The sequence below is a fragment of the Melanaphis sacchari genome, unplaced genomic scaffold (assembly GCF_002803265.2).
Source record: "Melanaphis sacchari strain LSU unplaced genomic scaffold, SCAv2.0 Contig11_pilon_pilon, whole genome shotgun sequence".
NCBI classification, from domain to species: domain Eukaryota; kingdom Metazoa; phylum Arthropoda; class Insecta; order Hemiptera; family Aphididae; genus Melanaphis; species Melanaphis sacchari.
The window spans coordinates 6,460,446-6,480,356 of NW_020270469.1; the positions used below are offsets into that span (position 1 = coordinate 6,460,446).

The window sequence follows — 19,911 nt, forward strand, 5'->3', positions numbered from 1 at the left end:
CGAATTTAATATTTCTTTTGTTTTAAATTTTCTATTATTTTAATCGTTTAATATGATGATTTTTATTTAAAATACTTATTTGGTGATCAAACACAAACTGTTATACTGAAAACATTGGTCAAATTGTATAGAATATGAGTATTGAATTTAAGAAAAATTTAAATGATAATACCAAGTTAATACATATTTTTAAGAAATATCTGAGGCTTCAGGATAAACTGTTATGAATAGAAATTAAATTGATAAGTTGTTAAAAAGTACCAACTATTCTTTAGTATAATTATATATATAAATATATAAAATTTAATTTAAATAATTATTTGATACTTGTAAACCGTATCGAGGATGGTGACTATGATAAAGGAGCAACAATAAAATGTAATATAATATTTAAGGCCAACAAACTTTTTAGTAAATTGTATCAATTTTAAATAAAACCATGTTAAATCATTACTTGAGAATATTTTATAAACATTTTATGGATATATTGTAAACAATTTAATTTTAATCAAATACAGTAGGGTGTCTTTAATCCGAACAAGATTGGGGAAAAGGATCGTTCGGATTACTTATGATTTAAAAAAAAAAATCAATTTTTTTACAATTTAAATTTTGAAATTAATCTTAATCTATACTGCAGTATTAATTCATAAAATTCATTGTTGAAAAATACAATGAATACAATCATTATAATTATGTTAATACAGTCAGCTAATATGTTCATAATATATTTCATATTATTATGAATTATGATAAACGTGTGTATTAGTATAGCGATACGGCTATTTCCAAGCCTGTTCGGATAACCATGTCTTTCGGATTAGCCTGTGTTCAGATTAACGAGACCCTACTGTATTAATTTTTGATTGTCTCTGAGTTTTTTATTCAGTCAGTGGAAGACAGCAGTATTATCTATTTTTATTTGTTTTTAAAGTGATATTTAAAATTAAATGTTAAAAAATATGTAAAAGGTTTATTTTTATCATTCGACTTATAGGTTTAGAAGTTGTGAACTATATACAGGTAAATTGTATAATGTTAGTAATTTTTTGCTATTGAATATGTTCTGTAGATACATCTATATAAAAACAAATTATGTGTATATGCTATTTACATAAACTAATTAATTATGTGAAAAATACTATTTTTTTCAAATTATATTTATAAATTATTACTTGGATATCATATATTTATACAACCGTTGAAATGCATTCTTTAATTAATTATAGTAATATGTTTATTGTATATATTATAATACATTTGTGTCCCACCCAAGTTGCTTGATATTTGTTTTTTTATTATGTATAATTAAATATAAAAAAGTCCGATAAAAATGTCACTTTTAATGAAAATAATAGTGAAATAAAAGTTTAATTACGTAAAAAGTATAAAGTATAATTTATGTATATTATATTCAATTGATCGTTCGTAAAAGAAATATTCGTATTAACTAATTTCAAATTTAGTGGTGAATTATTTTAATATTCTTTATGCATATTAAAGTTAGGTATTTTTGTTTAGAGACTATAAGAAGTATCGATTAAAAATACTATACTATTTTAATACTAATCAGTAAAAATATAGTGCATTTAAGATAATGTCTGTCATTCAATAGTAACGCGTGTCAAAAATGTATTTGAGAGGCATTTTTAGTTATTTCAGCCACGGAAATAGTTTCCGTAAAAATAATATAATTTATAATTTTAATCATGTAAAAAGGTTCGTGTTAGTATACCAACAACACCCCGTTTTTGATTAGGTACTCACCCCTTACCTTGTATATACACCCTAACTGTTAAAGATAATAATAATAATAATAATAATATGGTAAACAAAAATATTGGACAAGACCGGTAAAACGAATTCTGTACAAAATAATATGGTATAACAAAAATTGCTTATGCTATGTTTTTCGTATCTAAATAACAGCCACGATGGTATCTATATTTATATATAGTAAGTTGAGGCGTACCGTGCTAGAAGGACAACCGTCGCTGATGCTGAGGGGATTTTCGAAGTAATGTTTTCCAAAGTCAAACATTAAAATAATTTAATATAATACACCCACGTCCCACACAAACACACACAAATGCACGTTTTACAATATTTATGTATATAATGGTTCTACGAGAAAACCACTTCATTAAATTTACACGGCCTGTTGGGTGTTAAACAATCGACCGCTTTCATGAATAATTTTTTGTATATACAACAACTACCATTGCCACTGCCATTATAGGGAGACTTAGGTTTTTCTACCACCTTGACAGACGTTGAAATAACATGCAAAGCAAACATTACGTATCCCACCGGTGTTTTACGTATTTCCATTCGGATCCAGTTCTTCTGGATTTGCAGCATTTGTCAAGATCAAACATAAACTCGTTCAATGTCCGTGAAAAAATAATTTGTGGCATTTCAACAATATAAAAATGAAAAATAACGGAAAAATTTTATTGTGCTTTTCTTTCTCTTTCTCTCTTTGTATTAAATACAACTTCGGTGGTTGTTTTTTTCGATAATACATGTTCGACAATAATTTTTTTTTCCGTTTTTTACTCGTTTCCGTAAATGCGTTTGACAAACTAAAGAATGATAGTGTGTTTTTAACGTTTAATAGTTTAATACACACCATTAAATTGTTTTATATATAACTTGTAAATAGTGCCAATAAGTTATTTTGTAAATTAACACAATAATTATTGTAGAATAATTACTATGGAACATGATATAAATATTTTTTATGCACAATAATATTATCATAATATTACGTTGTATACTTTCTTGTGCTAAATTATATAAATATAGTCGGGTTAGTTTTTTGAACATGAATGAATGTTTTCAAAAATATTTATTAAAAAAATATAAAGTAATTAATTTTCTTGTTCTTTTGTCATTGCCAACAAAGTACACTGAGCAAAATATTATATTGAATTAATAAATACTCGTATCTATTGTATATGTTTACTGTATAATAGTATTAATCTTATTATTTTAAAAATGTTGAAACGACATAGTCTATAAAATAGTATTTATAAAACTCTCAAGATAAAAACGTGTTTTTATCTTTATTTCAATCGCGTAACACTATACGACTGTATTTTTGAAAATTTGATTAAGTTACTCAAAGTGTGTCCGATTTTTATATTACTTTAACGTTCTTTTACACACACGTATAGTGTGGAATTTTACACAATAACGTATGTGAAGAAGTCTTCTGTAAACTGTACAAAATAATACTGCCCTTCAGCAAAAGAAAAAGAAACGAAAACAAATGAATATTAAAAAAAAAAAAAAAGAATTTAAGTGGACGTGAGTGTTTTCACTAATATTTCTATTAGAAAAAAAACACGTCTGGAAGTCACATATCAGCTTTAGACACTTCGAGAATAGTCTTCTTAATATTTATAGCGGTGAAATAAAAATAATATAATATACAATATATTTTAAATGATGGATGATAATAATTTCAACCTTTAAAGTATTTATCGAGATGTTCTATATTACTAAAAACTTCCTCAGATGTTATTTTATACCGCATAATCCGATTAATATTACATTTACGATTGCCATTGAATATTAAATTTTTCTTACTTACTCATTGGTTTTAGATAATATCACTAGGTAGTTCTTATACTCGATCGAAATGCTTAAAATACGTACCTAGTTATATATTATTATCTATATGGACTGCGAATTAAATAGTTTGAATAGACTCGAATTAATGTTATTCGATAAAGCTTTTGTCCCAAGTTAATCGTGTACTTCAGAGATCTAGTGTCGCTTTAATTAATTTATTGTGTGAAATGATCCCATTTTCATGAATGCGTCACAAATCAACTAGGGATGACTAAAATGACTTATTATACTATATTCAAATATGTGTAGTGTGTACTAATACATTTTAATAATAATATTCATATTTAAAATCCTTCGCTTGTCATGCACTAAAGTAATGTTTTTAAATGAGACGTTTTGACGTTCCAGACCTCCATGACTCCATGACGTATAATAATGTTAATACTTCGCAATTAATTTTACTTTTTTTAAATTCATATTATGACTCAAAATAATAACAATCTAACTTTTATTGAAAAAAATGATTGTATTTGAACTAATTGTTTGAATAATAAATATTTATTACAACATAATAAAAAAATAAACTGTACTCCAAATAGTAAATTAATAACTTGCATATTGAAAATATTTTGTGTTTCAAACATAATATACGCACATTAAATGTGTATTCCTATTAAATTAACATTCCCGTAATAAATTAAAATTTTTAAGATTTATTAGAAGATTATCTGTAATATTAGCTTTTATTACTTTATTTATTGTATTTAATGATCCAAAAATGTATTCAGTGGTCGTTTAAACCAATATTTTCATAATATTCAATTTTAATCGAGAATGCGTTTTCTCTGTGTAAATATTATAAATGATACTCAAAAGTATACATGTATAAGTACTACTGTACCTATTATAATACTAGTATTCATAAATATCTTTAAAATTAACTTTTGCTTTAATATTGAATATCGATATATTTAACATTCGCTGAAATTATTAATAGTCTATCAAAATGATATGATAAAAATAAAACAAAAGTAATAGTTACGTATTATGAATAAAATGAAATAAAAATAAATAACCGAAGAAAAATATTTACTTTAAAATAAACAATAAGTATGGAAAAAATAAAAAATAAAATATTCGGAGACAAGTACTTAGGAGACAAAAATGAAAATATCATGGCATATAATCATATACAATTCGTTGTGTTTTACGCAAGCTTTCGCCGGTGACACGACTAAAATATGTTAAATTTTCGTCACAAATTATTCTTTTGTCCTGATTGAAATAATAACTATAATCGGACTTCGTCTCGAGCAATTATACACGGCGGACACAATGAAAAACGACCGACGACGGGCCTAGCCTACCAAAAGTGGTGACGGTGGTGACAACGATCGCGGTGGTAGTACAGTGGTGGACAGTGGTGATGGGGTTTCACCCTATCCTAACACTCGGTGTTTACAGTCCGGAAGACCCATGATTGCTGTCGTAATTAATCTGTGAACTCGGCGGTTTGTGTGTGTGTGTGTGTGTCTGTGTGTGTGTCTGTGTCAGTGTCTGTGTGTGTGTCAGTGTGTGTGTCTGTGTGTCAGTGTGTGTGTGTGTGTCAGTGTGTGTGTGTCTGTGTGTGTGTGTGTGTGTGTGTCTGTGTGTGTGTGTCTGTGTAGCCGGGTGTAGGGGTCGACAAGGTCGGCGGTGTCAGCGTCGGCGAATCGGCTTAATCGTCCAGTTTTCTGTGTTGCCGCGCTTTTGTGTATGAATTAATTTTAATATCTCTTTTACATCTGATTTGCGTACCGCCGAGGCAACGAGACTATTGTGCTCGACGTTATAGTTTTCTGCGGGCGCTTAACGAGTCTGGCCCGACCGTACACCAGCCAACCCCGCCACCACTACAGCGACCTGCCCCTCGAATTAGCACTGAGTAGGTGGTTAGAAATAAACAGGTCTAATTAATCGCCGGCGACGAAAAGCTTACGGTGTTAGGGGAACCATTATACATAGTTTTACGAACGGTATATTGTTTGTTCTGTCGTCCCCTATATAATAATATATTACATACACGAACGTGTGTTTTCCGTAGCCACGAGGTAACAATATACACGAGTACCTACACGTTTACGTATATTATTTATATTGTCTGTGTGCGTCATGTGTAGTGGTGAAAAAATAATATTTATTCAAATGTCCTTCCAGTTGACAAGACCTTTGACGACATGTCCGCACGCCGTTGGGAATATAAACGAAAAAAAATAAAATAAAACCGTTCCCCCCACTGCACTTAGTGTTTTGTCTACTACTCCGCGACTTTTTCTTTTATCCAAGACATTCCGCGCGGAATTACGTCTCTCCCGGAGCGTAATTCGAAATCGGATCCGTTTACACGCGACCGAATTCAATAATACCGTCGCCGTATGCTCTTCAGCTACTTGTGTCGCCGCCAACACGGCCAACGGTTACAATATATATATATATATATATATACGTAAACTTTGAACGTGCGCGTGTACACACGATATCGTCGAGAATTGTTATTATTTTATTTTCGTGTTTTATGTATACATATATTATTTATATATCATATCGTATACATTCTACATATAATGTATATAAAGTGTCTACGTGACAAATGACGAATCAACCTCCACCCTACCGAACGTCACTAATGGTGAACAAATTTATGCAAACCCAATAATATGCCTGTAAGAATGTATTCATGGTTTGTGTTTACGGTTTATTTGATTTTCCAGGTAGTCGAGCTCAAACAAATGTAAATTCCCACCCTTGTCTTTCTTCACCATCTCCACCTGCACTACCTCCAATCGACGTCGTCGGGCCGAACACGCTCCCCTATTGATTTTTTTTTATGTTCTCATCACAATTGAATGGCACATAGGTACCTCGAGGTCATAGAGGTAGTGAAAAAAAAAGAAAAACTACTGAATAACTAATTGAAATCCATCCGTCGTTCCGTTTTATCAATACGACCACCGACTGTTTTCAGAACAATACAGTGTAGAAGTAGTTTGACGTACGACGTTCGTTTAACGTTTAAAAGTAAAGCACAAGCCGACCACTATAATATGTTATGCTAAACATAAGTTCTAACAATGAAACTTATTTCAAAGGGTCGATAGTTATAATTTAATGCGTTATACGCTGATACACTGGTATGAAAAGTTTGAGGAATGGAATTGAACGATTTTGAATTGTAGTATTTAGTTCTTAGTAGTTTCTGTTTAATATTATTGAAACATAAATAGTTTAATTATTTTTTCTTGTATTACAATAGCTACACATATGAATACTAACAAAATTTAATAATTCAAATTATGTAAAAAAAATATTTGATACTATCCATGTTGATATTTTTTTAATTTAACAATGTAGAGCCTAAATATTATTTAAGCCTTAAAAACATATTGATAATGGCACTACTACAAATTTATTACCAAAAAGCCGATTATAAAACTCTATAATAAGTAATCTTTTAATTTATACGTTTTACCAATACTTGTTTATCAGACATATATTACGCTTATGATTTTATTAGATTTAAAGAGTTAAGTATTGGTTATACGATCTATAGGACACATAACATTTTGCGGCGCTAGCAAAACGACGGGGACTCGTGGGGTAGGTTTTATATCCGCTAGCCGGAAAAAGGCCACCGTAGAGATAATGGTTTTTCTGTCTTATTATTATTATTATTATTTTTTTTTGAAAACGGTGGAAATAAATGTTTATAACGGTAGCTGTACATACGGCTGAGTGTGGTAAAAACAGCGGTTGATTGGATTACGAACGGACCGAAATCGATACGGAATTCTTTTCCTCTCTTCTTTCTCGTCCTTTCTGTTTGACCACACGATAATTTCGAAGAGGAATTTTACCCTCTGACGCAATTTTGCCCACACACGGGACCACTGAACTACTACCTGTACACGTGTATGAATGTGCGTAAGTGTGTGTGTGTGTGGTTTTCGTTAGGAACAGCCATATTGTTCAAGACCTGAATCTCAATTAATGCCTTTTGATGGGATTGTTTAAGTGGTGGGACCCGATGCGAAACAACACTACACATCCAACAATACACCCTGCTGCAGTGTACTCTTTCGCGATTTCCTTGTGTTTTTACCCTAGAAAATAACGACTGCCGGGAACATACGTTTTACTTCGACCCTTAATGATTATTAAAAACCGACCCTTTTGCACGCGATTGAAATAAACGCCTCCTTGATACGTTCCTGAGGGGTAAGGTGTGGTCGACTACATGGTGTATAGAGACTCACTACGCAATCAACGGGATTGCATTACAACAGAGATAAGAGATTGATTAAATTTCTCTCGAGTCTTAGGAACAGTCATATCCGCTGCCTCACTTTGTACCAACGGAGCTTTTTGTCTTTTGCCTTTTTCCACCACATTTGCACAAAGTGTGACGACTTAAAAGTAAAACAAGTCGTTGAATAATAGGTAATAAATACTACACACATACATGGGTACACAGCGTACATATATATAATGTATAATTTAATAGGATAGTTCTTTTTATTACACATTTTATCATAAGGTACATGCAATATTATGTAAATTTCATGAATAATAACAGATTTAAAAACGAAATTACTTTGGAAATACTTGTTTGTGTCACATTAGTTTAATCATCATAATAAATAAGATTTGAACGCCATGTAGGTTAAATCATAAATTTTAATATGACATGCATGATATATTATTTAAAATTTCCATTCAATGTTTTCCGATTAACAGATATATTATAGATTTAATTATGGATTGTTATTAATATAATTATGCACTATAACTATTAAGTGTCTAAATATCTCGGAAAAAATTACTTATTTCATTTTATTGGAAAATGTATATTTTTTGAATATAACTAAAGTATTGTAAATCAAAATCATACTATGTTTATTTTTTAGCCTTAATTATAATAAAGTCGGAATTAAATAGTTTAATTTTAGATAATTAAATTTTTTAATTTCATAATATAGATTGCTTAGTTTTTGATACCAAATTCTTGTGAGTAAATATTTAAATTAATGAATATATTTCTAATATAGAAATTAATATAATATTTATTGTACATTTCATAAAAATCAATACGTGTTAGTCCATTATATCATGAAAACATTAAATTGACATTGCATAAGTATAACTAAACAAATATAATAACATTCATAAACAAACGTACATATTATTGAATATTTCAGCATTACATAATAGTTTACCTCTTACTTAGTTTTAAAACCAGATGTAATATCTATGGTAAATTATTGAAGTTAAGGTTTGTTTCAGATACAGAGTCACGGATATCAATATTATAATAATCAATAATATTCAGTATATTATACTGAAATAATAGGTATTTGAATTTTAAGAATGTATTTTACTTATATGATATATATATATATATTCGGTGTAGTGTGCTTTCAATATGTTTTAGTTTTATAACACTATAAAAACAAAATTCTCTCGACACTAGAGTTTACTCTGCACTTCAAAAAACGTGTATAATATAAATAATTGTAATATAAAAATGTCAAAACTACTAAAAAACTATATTATATATTACATTTTCTACTACTAGTGTTAAATATAATTTAACCCCATACCAATCATCGCTTATATATAAACGTATTTAAAAAAAAAATTAAAAGTAAAATAAAATATAATTTTATTATAATCTCGTTCTGATTTTCAAAAGTTTTAATATATATATATATATATATATAAATAATGTGATACATACCTAAATCGTTTTTATTTTATTAAAAATAATAATAATAATAATGATAGACTGTTTTAGGTTAAAATTATTATGAGATCGCTAAAACTTATTAGTATACTTAAGTATGTTTGTATTTTGGATTTTTACTTAAAAAATAATTATTAAGTACTTTTGATATGACTGCGTCTTTATGTGTTTACTTATAAAATTTAAACAAATATAAAACAAAAAATATTGCACTTATAATACATAAAACCTTGTTTTTTCATAAGTTCTGTCCTTATTTATCAGTATTCTATTAATATTTTGCGACAATACTAATGCATTTGTTTTTAAATATAAATTTAACTAAACATTTTATCTACTATTTCTGATTAGTAAGATTATTTTTTACGTAAATGATTATAAACGTATAGGTAAACGACATATTGATTGGAAATCAATTTACTGAATTTATCGCAGCTCAAAATTAGTCCTCAGGAAATTTAGAACTAAATTATTTTGACTATCTATTGTAGAGTATTATAGAGGAGAAGGCCTGCTCTAGGTTCTGTCGAAATATTGAATCACTAAAAACTGATTTGGTAAAATCAACTGTCTCAATACCATTAAAATAGTGGTACGTGCAGTAGTAGACAACTTTTTAGCTCGTTTAAAAAAGTATGTAAATGTAATTGATTTACGTTTGGAGTAGTAATTATTTTCTTTTAGTTACAAATTAATAAAAATTAAATAACATCTGATTTTTTTATATTTGCTTTGTTTTATTTATTTAATAACCATCTTGCTATACGTGACAGAATTTATGACACAACTAGATACAATATTACTGTGGATAATTATTATAACAGTGAATAATACTGACTGTATAAATTATAAGTTTGTGTGGAAAAATATCCAATTAGTTTATTAACAATTTAATTTACAACATCTACCTGGTAAAGATTTTTATTACACAAATATATTATATACTGTTTGTAGATGACAGATGTAATTATACATATTATGTGTGTGTATGTGTGTGTGTGTGCGTTAAAAGAGAGAGAAAGAGAAAGAGAGAATGTGTGGGTCAGTGGAGTACGAAGGTCGAGCGATGTGTATGGAAAGCGAGAAAGACGGAGAGTTCTTGACAATGCGTTGTAATCGCAATTCCTATACATAGTGACATTAATCGTTTCTCGAATCGTCAACGGGCAGCTACGAACAGAGGCAAGGTAGTAAACGACAAGAACAAATGTAACAAAAAAAGAAAAAAAAAAAGAAAAAAAACGACCAAAAGCAGTCGATTTGTAGATGGATGAGGTGGCACGCACGCGTGGCGGTAGTAGTGAATTCATTTCCGGGTACATCGTTTCCGGTGTGGCGTGTCGATGTGACGTCGGTAGTAGCGGAGAGAGAATAAAGTCTCTCGTTGTCGTCGTCGTTGTGCCGGTACCGATGTTGGTGCTGCTGTCCACATTCGACGGATTGATTGTCGAGTGATTAGACACGCGGGGACGTAATCGCGATTAAATGCACACTGCAAAGTTGTTGCCCGGATACATTAATCTTCTCTTAATTCCCGGGTAAGGCGATTTAGCGGCATGCTAAGAGAAGCAAGAGGTAAAATTACAGACGGGTAACGAACGGCAATTTGTCGCCGGTTTGAGTTTAACAATATATATATTTATATATAATATAGTGTTTTAGCAGCTTGCTAACTCTATCTATTTCTATCTTTACCTCTTTCTCTTTCTCTCTCATTTTCCCTGGTACCAAATATCTTTTAATCGTATCACATGTGAAAGGTGTTTCACGTGTTCAGTTATTGTCTTTTGTCTTTCGCATTTATCAATATGTTATTTATTTTACAATAACAATTCGAATATTGTTTTTAAAAAAAAATATGGCATTTATATTTTTATTTTTACCGTTTGTTCCGGAACGCTTTGTAATGTTTATCTAAATCGGTTTTCGGTTATAAAACGATGTCGTCGATTTATGTTTATAATAATAATAATAATAATAATATGTACGCGCAATATATAATCCTATAACCCGGTCGGTCGTTTATCGTATGTTTTTAGAAGATTTTCAGGAAATGTCGTTAATAAATAATTCTATTGCAACCCTACTCTAACGCTCACTCAGCCCACCCCTCTTATATTTCCGTGTGCATGTACCGTAACCGAATATTGTAGACTTATATTTATAATTTCAGAATCGGGTTAAAATTCATTCAAAAACAATGCCAAAAACAGTGAAGCGATAATATTATTATTGTTAAAATTATAATTGTCTCCGAGCGCTTAAACTCGATTACGTTTACGACGTTATTATGATGTATATATTATTATAATACATAGGTATAAAGCGTGTAAACATGCCATATTAGTCCACTAGTACCCCGTTCTTAACGCCATCTTCTTTGTACACGTACTACTTACTTAAAAATATTATAATATTTTTTACACTTCGATGATTTGTGTTTTATCGATTTGCGCTTTTTATATAGGGTCTCCATTAACGGCGGCAATTTGTTTAGAGGGGTGCGTGTATTTGAAGGGGTAAAGCCTTGTAGGGTTTAAGGAGAGGTTGTGCAGATATACAATTGACGGTAAAACGGCAACTGGCTACCGATTGCTTACGTGTGATAAGAAGTGATTTTTTAGGTGGTGGGGCGAGTAAATTGGTGGACTATGACGCAGACCGACACGCAACAACGGACCTGACGAATTCCGGTGAATGTTATTTGTTAAAGGTGGTGGGAAAAATATGCGTAAAAATATTATTATTATAATTATAATATAAATCTAATTTAAAATGATAGATATATTAAAGATTAAAAAGTATAGAAATAAAATGTGATAGCCTATTTTTTAAGTTGTTTTCTTGCTGGTGGTTATCGGCCGGCGCGGCGTACTGGTTATGCAATTTTGCTACACTTAAGAATTCTTTCGCTGCGCACTGGCGAAAATAATATACTTTACCGTTAAAGTTTTATAATAATCTTTAACGGAGTTGGTGATAATATCATAAATATTATATCTTATATATTTAATAAACAGTTGAAAATAATTTAATAATTTAATATTGTTATACGTTTTTCTTTGCTTTTATATTACTTTTTTTTTGATACTATTCCGATTTTAATACAAACTTTTTAAAATATTGGTTCTACTCAATTTGTTCATATAAAATAATTTTAGCATTTAACTGAATAAACAATTATAAAATAATATCTGGATAAATTCAATTATTTCATAGTTTTTGTATTTATTATGTTATATTACATTGTATTATTATTTAGTCATATTCATTTTAAATTCCTAATTCATTTTTGTAAGAAATTAAAAAAAAAAAATTATTATACTCGTATAATCAATTATAAATAAATAAATAAATTTGAAAGATTTGTCATACTTATATGAAAAATGTATTGTTGATTTTTTTTAATTTAATTTTAAAATCGTTAGAAAAAATTTAAAAAACTTAAAAATAATTTTAAAGAGCAAGTTTAATAATACTGTTGATTATAACTAAATATCTAATATATAATCAGATAGATAATAACACAAAAAATAAAATACTAATGACTTATAAGTTATTAACTTTCATAGTGTATAATAATATCAATAATATATAATATACATTTCGTTTGTGGTAAAAATTAGTTTAACCTATTTCATGTATTTATATAGTATTATTATTTTACAAACGTAGAGATATATCGTACAATATCATACATTTAACATAACCTTTATTAAATTCACCTTTTCATTATACAATACATTCAACACCTGGTATACAGTAAAGTGCTTGATTTATTTTAATAATGTTACACTTATTAATGTGATACGAGTTTTGAAATAATATTCATAAAATTAAAACTAATTATCACTCATATGATGTACTAGACTACCATATTATATAAACCATAAATTGTAAATAATATTACGTGAATAATAAATATTTATGTTATATTTATAACAATATTAACCCAAGTATTTAAGGTTAATGAAAAAAAAAAATATGCTGTTCTAAAAACAAATTTTAATTTGTTATTGTACAGAATAATTACTTTTTCAAAAATCCGTTGTGCTGAAGTAATCAATATATTAAAATATTTAGATACCTTTATTTAAAATTATATACGAAAAAATTGACTTGTAAATGCTTTTTATTTATAATAACAAATGGGAGTGAATGTAGAATAGCAATTGAAAAATGCGATAACATTTAACTTGACCTGAAGCACATGCAATATAATACGTGACGATGAATCACGAAGGTATTGTAATATAAAAAAAAAAAATGCTTATATGGATGTATTCAATACGCTAGAAAAACTTGGACAATTTTGTAAGTAAAAATAAATTTAAATTTATGAAACTCGGAAGCTGTGTATTTGTTTCATAATTTAAAATTAATACCCTAATACAATTTTGTCTACTTAAAATTCTATAAAAAATTTTGAGTCAATCGGTTTATTTTTCTAATTTATTATGTGAATAATGTTTAGACAGTTATTCAAAAATCAACAATAACCTAGAAATAAGGTCAACAAGCCTAACATTTTAAATACTTTTATGAAATTAAAATCTGATATTTCTATGATGTAAGATTGATTTTATATTTTTTTTTTTTAAATGTCTTTAGTTACTTGTAGTACCAATATAAATCTTTTTTTTTTATTTTTATTTCTGTGATATTTGCTTATTTTCCAAATATATGAAAAGTACTGAGTTCACAAATAAATTATAATATATTCCTTTTAACAATAGTAGTGACCTACACATACGTTAAGACAGATTTATATGGAATACTTTAAACTAAAGATGAACTTATCTTAAAATAAATAGTTATAAAATACTTAAAAGTTTAAATCTTTTATAAACAAAAATAATACTTATGTTATTGTCAAAGTAAAATTTCTATAGATGATGGTACGTTTCATTAGATGGTATTAACAATAACTAGAGATTATTCTCATCAAAATCTGAAAATACGTATAAGTATTGTTTTGGGTATCTCGTAAAGAAAAAAAAATGTACCTGCGTCTAAATGCAAAATAAAATAAATTTGAGGTATTTTTATGGTTTTTTTTTTTTTTTTTTTTTAAGTATTGAATGTATTAATTAAAAATATGACAACCGTCGTTTTTTAACAATATTAATTATTATATTATGTATCATGTTTATAATAAGAAAATCGAAAAGAACCTATGCACAAAATTCACTAGTGATGTTTAATAATATAACTTTCAGCGTTTTCCTAAACAGATATATCAAAACAATGTTCAAGGGCATAATATATAACAATAACGATATAATTTAGCCGAAGCCATGTAATATACCGATTCGTATTTTGTACAGACATTATTAACCGATCTATTGATACGTTTACTTCTACACATATATGTGTAATGTTGTATATATACATTATATTGCATTCGTGTACAACTTACTGGACATGTTTGTTTCGACCCTATTTAAACGGTAACGTTGCGGAGGGTAAGAATATTGCAGAACTATGGCTATAGTACATTGTACATATCGGTTGTTTAATATTTTCCCGCACCAATAGGAAATATACCGCGGTATGTCAATTGAATAACATTTGTGTTATATGTTACCGACCACTCATATCACAACATCTTATAAATGCTAAACTATTTAAATGGAAGGTGCTGAATATCACTCCATATTGCATGTCTAGATTACAATCCAAAATAGTAGAATACACGTACAGTGGAAATTTATCTTTTATTAAAATTCTATTCAATGAAAGTTTACTGGATTTTAATATTATCATTTTTGATCAATCATTTTTCTCGTTATTTTTATTTAAACTAAAATAAGTAAATAATTATGAATTTCTGTTAGAACGACAATATTTATAAATAATTCTGTAACGTTTTAAAATACTGGCTCAATTACCCAATATTTATAGATACGATCTAAATCAGAGACTGTAAACCTATTTTTAGTTGTTCGTCAAATAAATACCATATTTTTTTTTTCACCAGTTTTTCATTAAGCAAAGTTAACATTTATGAAAAGAAATATTATACATCGTACCTTTCTCCGATACACGCTGCTTAAAGTAGCTAAATATAGATATACTCGTATAAACAAGAATAAAACAAAATGTTATAAATTAAAACTCATCAGATACTAAAGATAATATTATTAAACTTAGTTCATTAAATGTTGTTCGTGTCATAGATTTACCATTTATCTAGCTCTAAATATTTGTCCCACCGTTACCTACACACAATGGTCATAATCAATATTATACGGTATTATATCATATTATTGGTGTAGAACTGGGTGTATATGATCCGGTCGACACTGAACGGGTTTGTCATATATTGACTAAGCCAATGTGTTTTCAATCGGTTTCTATTAAACGACTGTGTTGGTGAAATCGCATAATGGGTTCCGGTACAATGATTTTTTTCCTCCCATTCAATGCATATATATATATATATATATAAATGCGCGCGTGTGTGTGATTCGCGTGCCATTTTATCAATTTTTTTTTATTTATTTATTTATTTGCTCAATTCTGACCCCGTGCAAGAACGACAACTGGAATTCGTTATTACGGTCCATTGGTTTCCCTTATTCCCGCACCACTGCAGCGCAGTATATAATATAATATACACCTCATCTCTCTCACGCGAACCTTAGTCCACACGTCCCATCCAGCTTGCATCTCTCCATCGAGCCCTCATCACTATATACGTCTACGAACTACCCTGAAATGGAGAACGCTTATATTGCTGCCAACAAGAATAACCACAATCGAAATTTCCAACGAGTTAATTGCTGGGGTTTTCGACTCGAGTGGCAATGCGAGCGAATCGCGTACGAAAAAACGAATTAAATCGTTGAGACCAATTTTGACATGTCACCGCCGCACAGTAGGAAATACGAAGAAAAAAAAATAAAAACATTTCTTACTCGTTGTGAGTTAATTGCTAAGCCAATTTATTTAATTTCGGCTTGTATTTTAATAATTATATGAAAACATGTAATAAAAATAATTCAATTATTCTACTATGCAGAAAATAAGACTAAAATTACTTTGGGGATAATTAAATGTATTATATATATAGAATAATTTAATACGTCATACACAGCTATTGAGATATGAAGACTTTACAATAATATTAAATACTAATTGAATTGAAATCAGAAAATGATTTTGTTTGTACATATTTGATGATTATTTATTTATTAACATAAATAAAGTTACAAATAATAATACATTTAAAAGAAATTATTTTTTATTATGTTACAGGTTCGTCACCAATAATAATATAACAATACGTGTAAAATATTGACACCACGAAGTTATCGACAAGTCGTGAATATACTGAATATGTACGTATTTAATATTATTTAGTTTTAAATAAATATCAGAATAATTATAGACTTTTAAACTTTATTTTATAAGTTTTAGTTTACAATTATCAATATACTAAATTATATTTAAATATAAAAAAATGCGCAGTTTAAATTTTATCAAATTCTATGAGCTATATAAAACTATATAATTGATTTTTATTAGTAACCTACTTGTTAGGTAATGATTCAGACCCTGAATTTCTTAAATTTTACTCACAATATGACCAATTTTTTTATCAGCAATAGTTTAATAAAAGAGAAATTTAAGCTGAGTACAAAATGTTTTCGGTTTTGATTTTGTTGCTGCAGATTCGCATGCAGTAACATGTTTTTCATAGCAAAATCATGATGTGGGTTTATCCAAGCTATGGTTATATTTAAAACCTGTCGTAATACAAATTGTTCATTCACATTCATGAACAGATTCAAATTCCATCATTCAATGATACTTCCGATAGTAATACGAAACCATGATGAAATTATGGAGGGGGCTGTTGTAGTATTCTATAAATTAGGTATAACATTTTGATAATTTAGAACTAAATGTAAATACGTAAGTGTGTATGTGTGCGTGTGTGTGTGTGTGTATGTATTTTTTATTTTGTTAGTTTTGAAAACAGAATAAGTATTTGATAAAATGTTACGATTTTAAAAAAATGGTGGTGATTATCATAGGTATTTGCAATATTTTTCGAGTACTTATATAATCATTTTTTATTTAACAGGTAGAAATACTTGAAAACTTATCACAAAGCTCCATAAAAGTTGTTTATTTTTTAGTGAAAAATTATCTGTAGTTACAATTTTTTTTTTAAGCGTTTAAAGTTAGAATTTTGACAAAATCTCTAAAATATAAATTTTTTTCTTATCTTGTGAAAATTTAATATCACGAATAATACGTATAACAATATAATACAGAGGCTAAGTACTAATTAGTAATTTGTACTAGTTGAAGACAATTTTATAGTTCCAACTCATTTTGACCAATCATTTATATAATATTATTCTCTAAATATTTACAATGAAAACAATTATCAATTTAAAATTAGATATTAATATTTAATAGTACTGGAAAATTAATTTTTTTATATGTAATTTTTGTTATCCAACACAAATTTTTATGTAATTATTGTTTTTCTTTATAGACAATTCTTAAGTTGATGAAATGTTTACTCAACTAACTTCATTTGGTTTAAAGTTTTTAACTATGATAATATATATTTTATATTATGTATTTATCATAATTTCGTTTTTATAATCAAATTATTGATAATAATTTTGACTGGTTTGTATTATCTATAGTTTACTTAATTTATATTAATGTTTAATTTTATCCATAAGTTGCTAGATAAAAACTGTTATGTAGCTGCAGGAAATGCTTTTATGTAATTTATGATAATTAGGTTACTATAATTTACCTATGTATTAAATTTAAATTTGATAGAAAAAACTTGTTCATTTTAGTCTTAAAAAAAATATTATAATATTATGTTACATTTTTTAAATTTTATTCGGTAAATTTTTATTGTGGTATTTTACAATGGATATTCATTTAGCGATTGAATAATTTCAGTTTTAAACACAGTAGTATACATCTGCCTTAATATACCAGTAGTATATCCATAATATATTTGAACATAATATGGTACGCCTTGGGCTAATGTTTACACATTATGTGTACATAATCTCTTCATCAAATGGGATAATTATGTTTGCAATATAGAAGTATCATTACGTCTCAGTGTTTGATCAGCTAATGTCAGATATATACATAGACTAGAACGATCATTGACTGACAATATTATATTATTTTATGTATAATACATATTTTACATAAATTTGTGAAGTACGTGTAGGGATAGATGCATTCTCTCTATGTCTGTATATATATTTATACATTATAGTTTTTACATTTTTTCTCGAGACTGATTTGAAATATAATTAATAAGATAAATGTTGGTTTTATATTATTGATTATAAAGTCGTGACAAAGATTTAAGGTTTAAATTTTAAATAAATGTTTAATTTTTAAATTACGAAGTTTATACTATAGTACTACTATTTTAAATGTACTCACATAATTTACTTTCAAGACTATTTATATATACCTACTGTATGATCAAAATTTTATTTATCTACTTAAGTTAGAAAATCGCATTAATTTTCTGTTTATTGTTATAGATTTAAAGTCTAAATTCTCATCCATAATGCAATGAGTATTATTATGAGTATTAATTATTACTTCTAATAAAAAATGTAGATCTCTTAACATGCATGCACGTACGAGTTTTATGGTAAAGTTAGTTTTCACTTAATTAGAACAGAAAAAAATGTCGTCGTTGTAAAATTTAGAAACAAACACTGTTCAGCATACAATGTTAGTGATGAAGTAAAATTAGTACAATGTACTCACTTTATAAGTCTATAATTATTCAATATATTATTTTTTATATACTCTATTCTTTCTATTATTCAGATATTTTAATAGTATATTTTGGATCAAAATATATTTGTTTGCTTGCAAAATCAAATATATCAGATATTATGTATACGAATATAGTAAATATCTAATACAAACATATTATGTTTATATTGTATATAATATAATGTAGATATTAAATATATTATACATGTATAAAAATATACTATGTACATTAATTAAAGATAGATTAATAAAATACTGCATGTGGTTTGAAAATATAGTAACTAAATAAGTTTAATTTAATACTTAATGAACTTATTAAAGTTAATAATTTCATCAAGTTTTGTAATATTTAAACTTTGAAACTGTAGTCAAATTTTATATATTTAAACAAATAACAAACATTCAATGAGTTCGTTGTTTATTGTTGATTATTATTTCCGAGTATTGAAAGTTTATTTTAAATTCTGGTTGAGCATTGTAAAATAAAATTTTTTATCACATAACATATTTACGTTAAAAGAACATGTTGTAACAAAATTACTTATATAGGCATATTGTAATAAGATTGGAGGTTCTATTGTTTTACTGTCTTAAATATTAGTTTAATGCTGTGAATTTTTTTTCTTTAAAACATTTAAGAAGAATGTTTTAGTGATGCAACTATGAGAATATTATATTATTTTTTTATTATTTTAAGAAGGAGGCTGTAGCTCGTATATTTTTTTTTTTTATTAATCATCTAAGTGAAAAATTTTTAATAC

The 19,911-nt window shown here is 27.5% G+C and overlaps 1 protein-coding gene across 1 annotated transcript in view; it reads left to right on the forward strand.

Moving 5' to 3' along the window:
* LOC112604223 (discoidin domain-containing receptor 2-like) overlaps window positions 1–19,911 on the forward strand; it is a 159,572-nt gene that overhangs the window by 14,208 nt on the left and 125,453 nt on the right. Inside the window, exon 2 of the mRNA XM_025353159.1 lies at window positions 16,619–16,701. The gene's annotated coding sequence lies outside the window, so the exon portion shown is untranslated. The remainder of the gene's footprint in view (window positions 1–16,618; window positions 16,702–19,911) is intronic.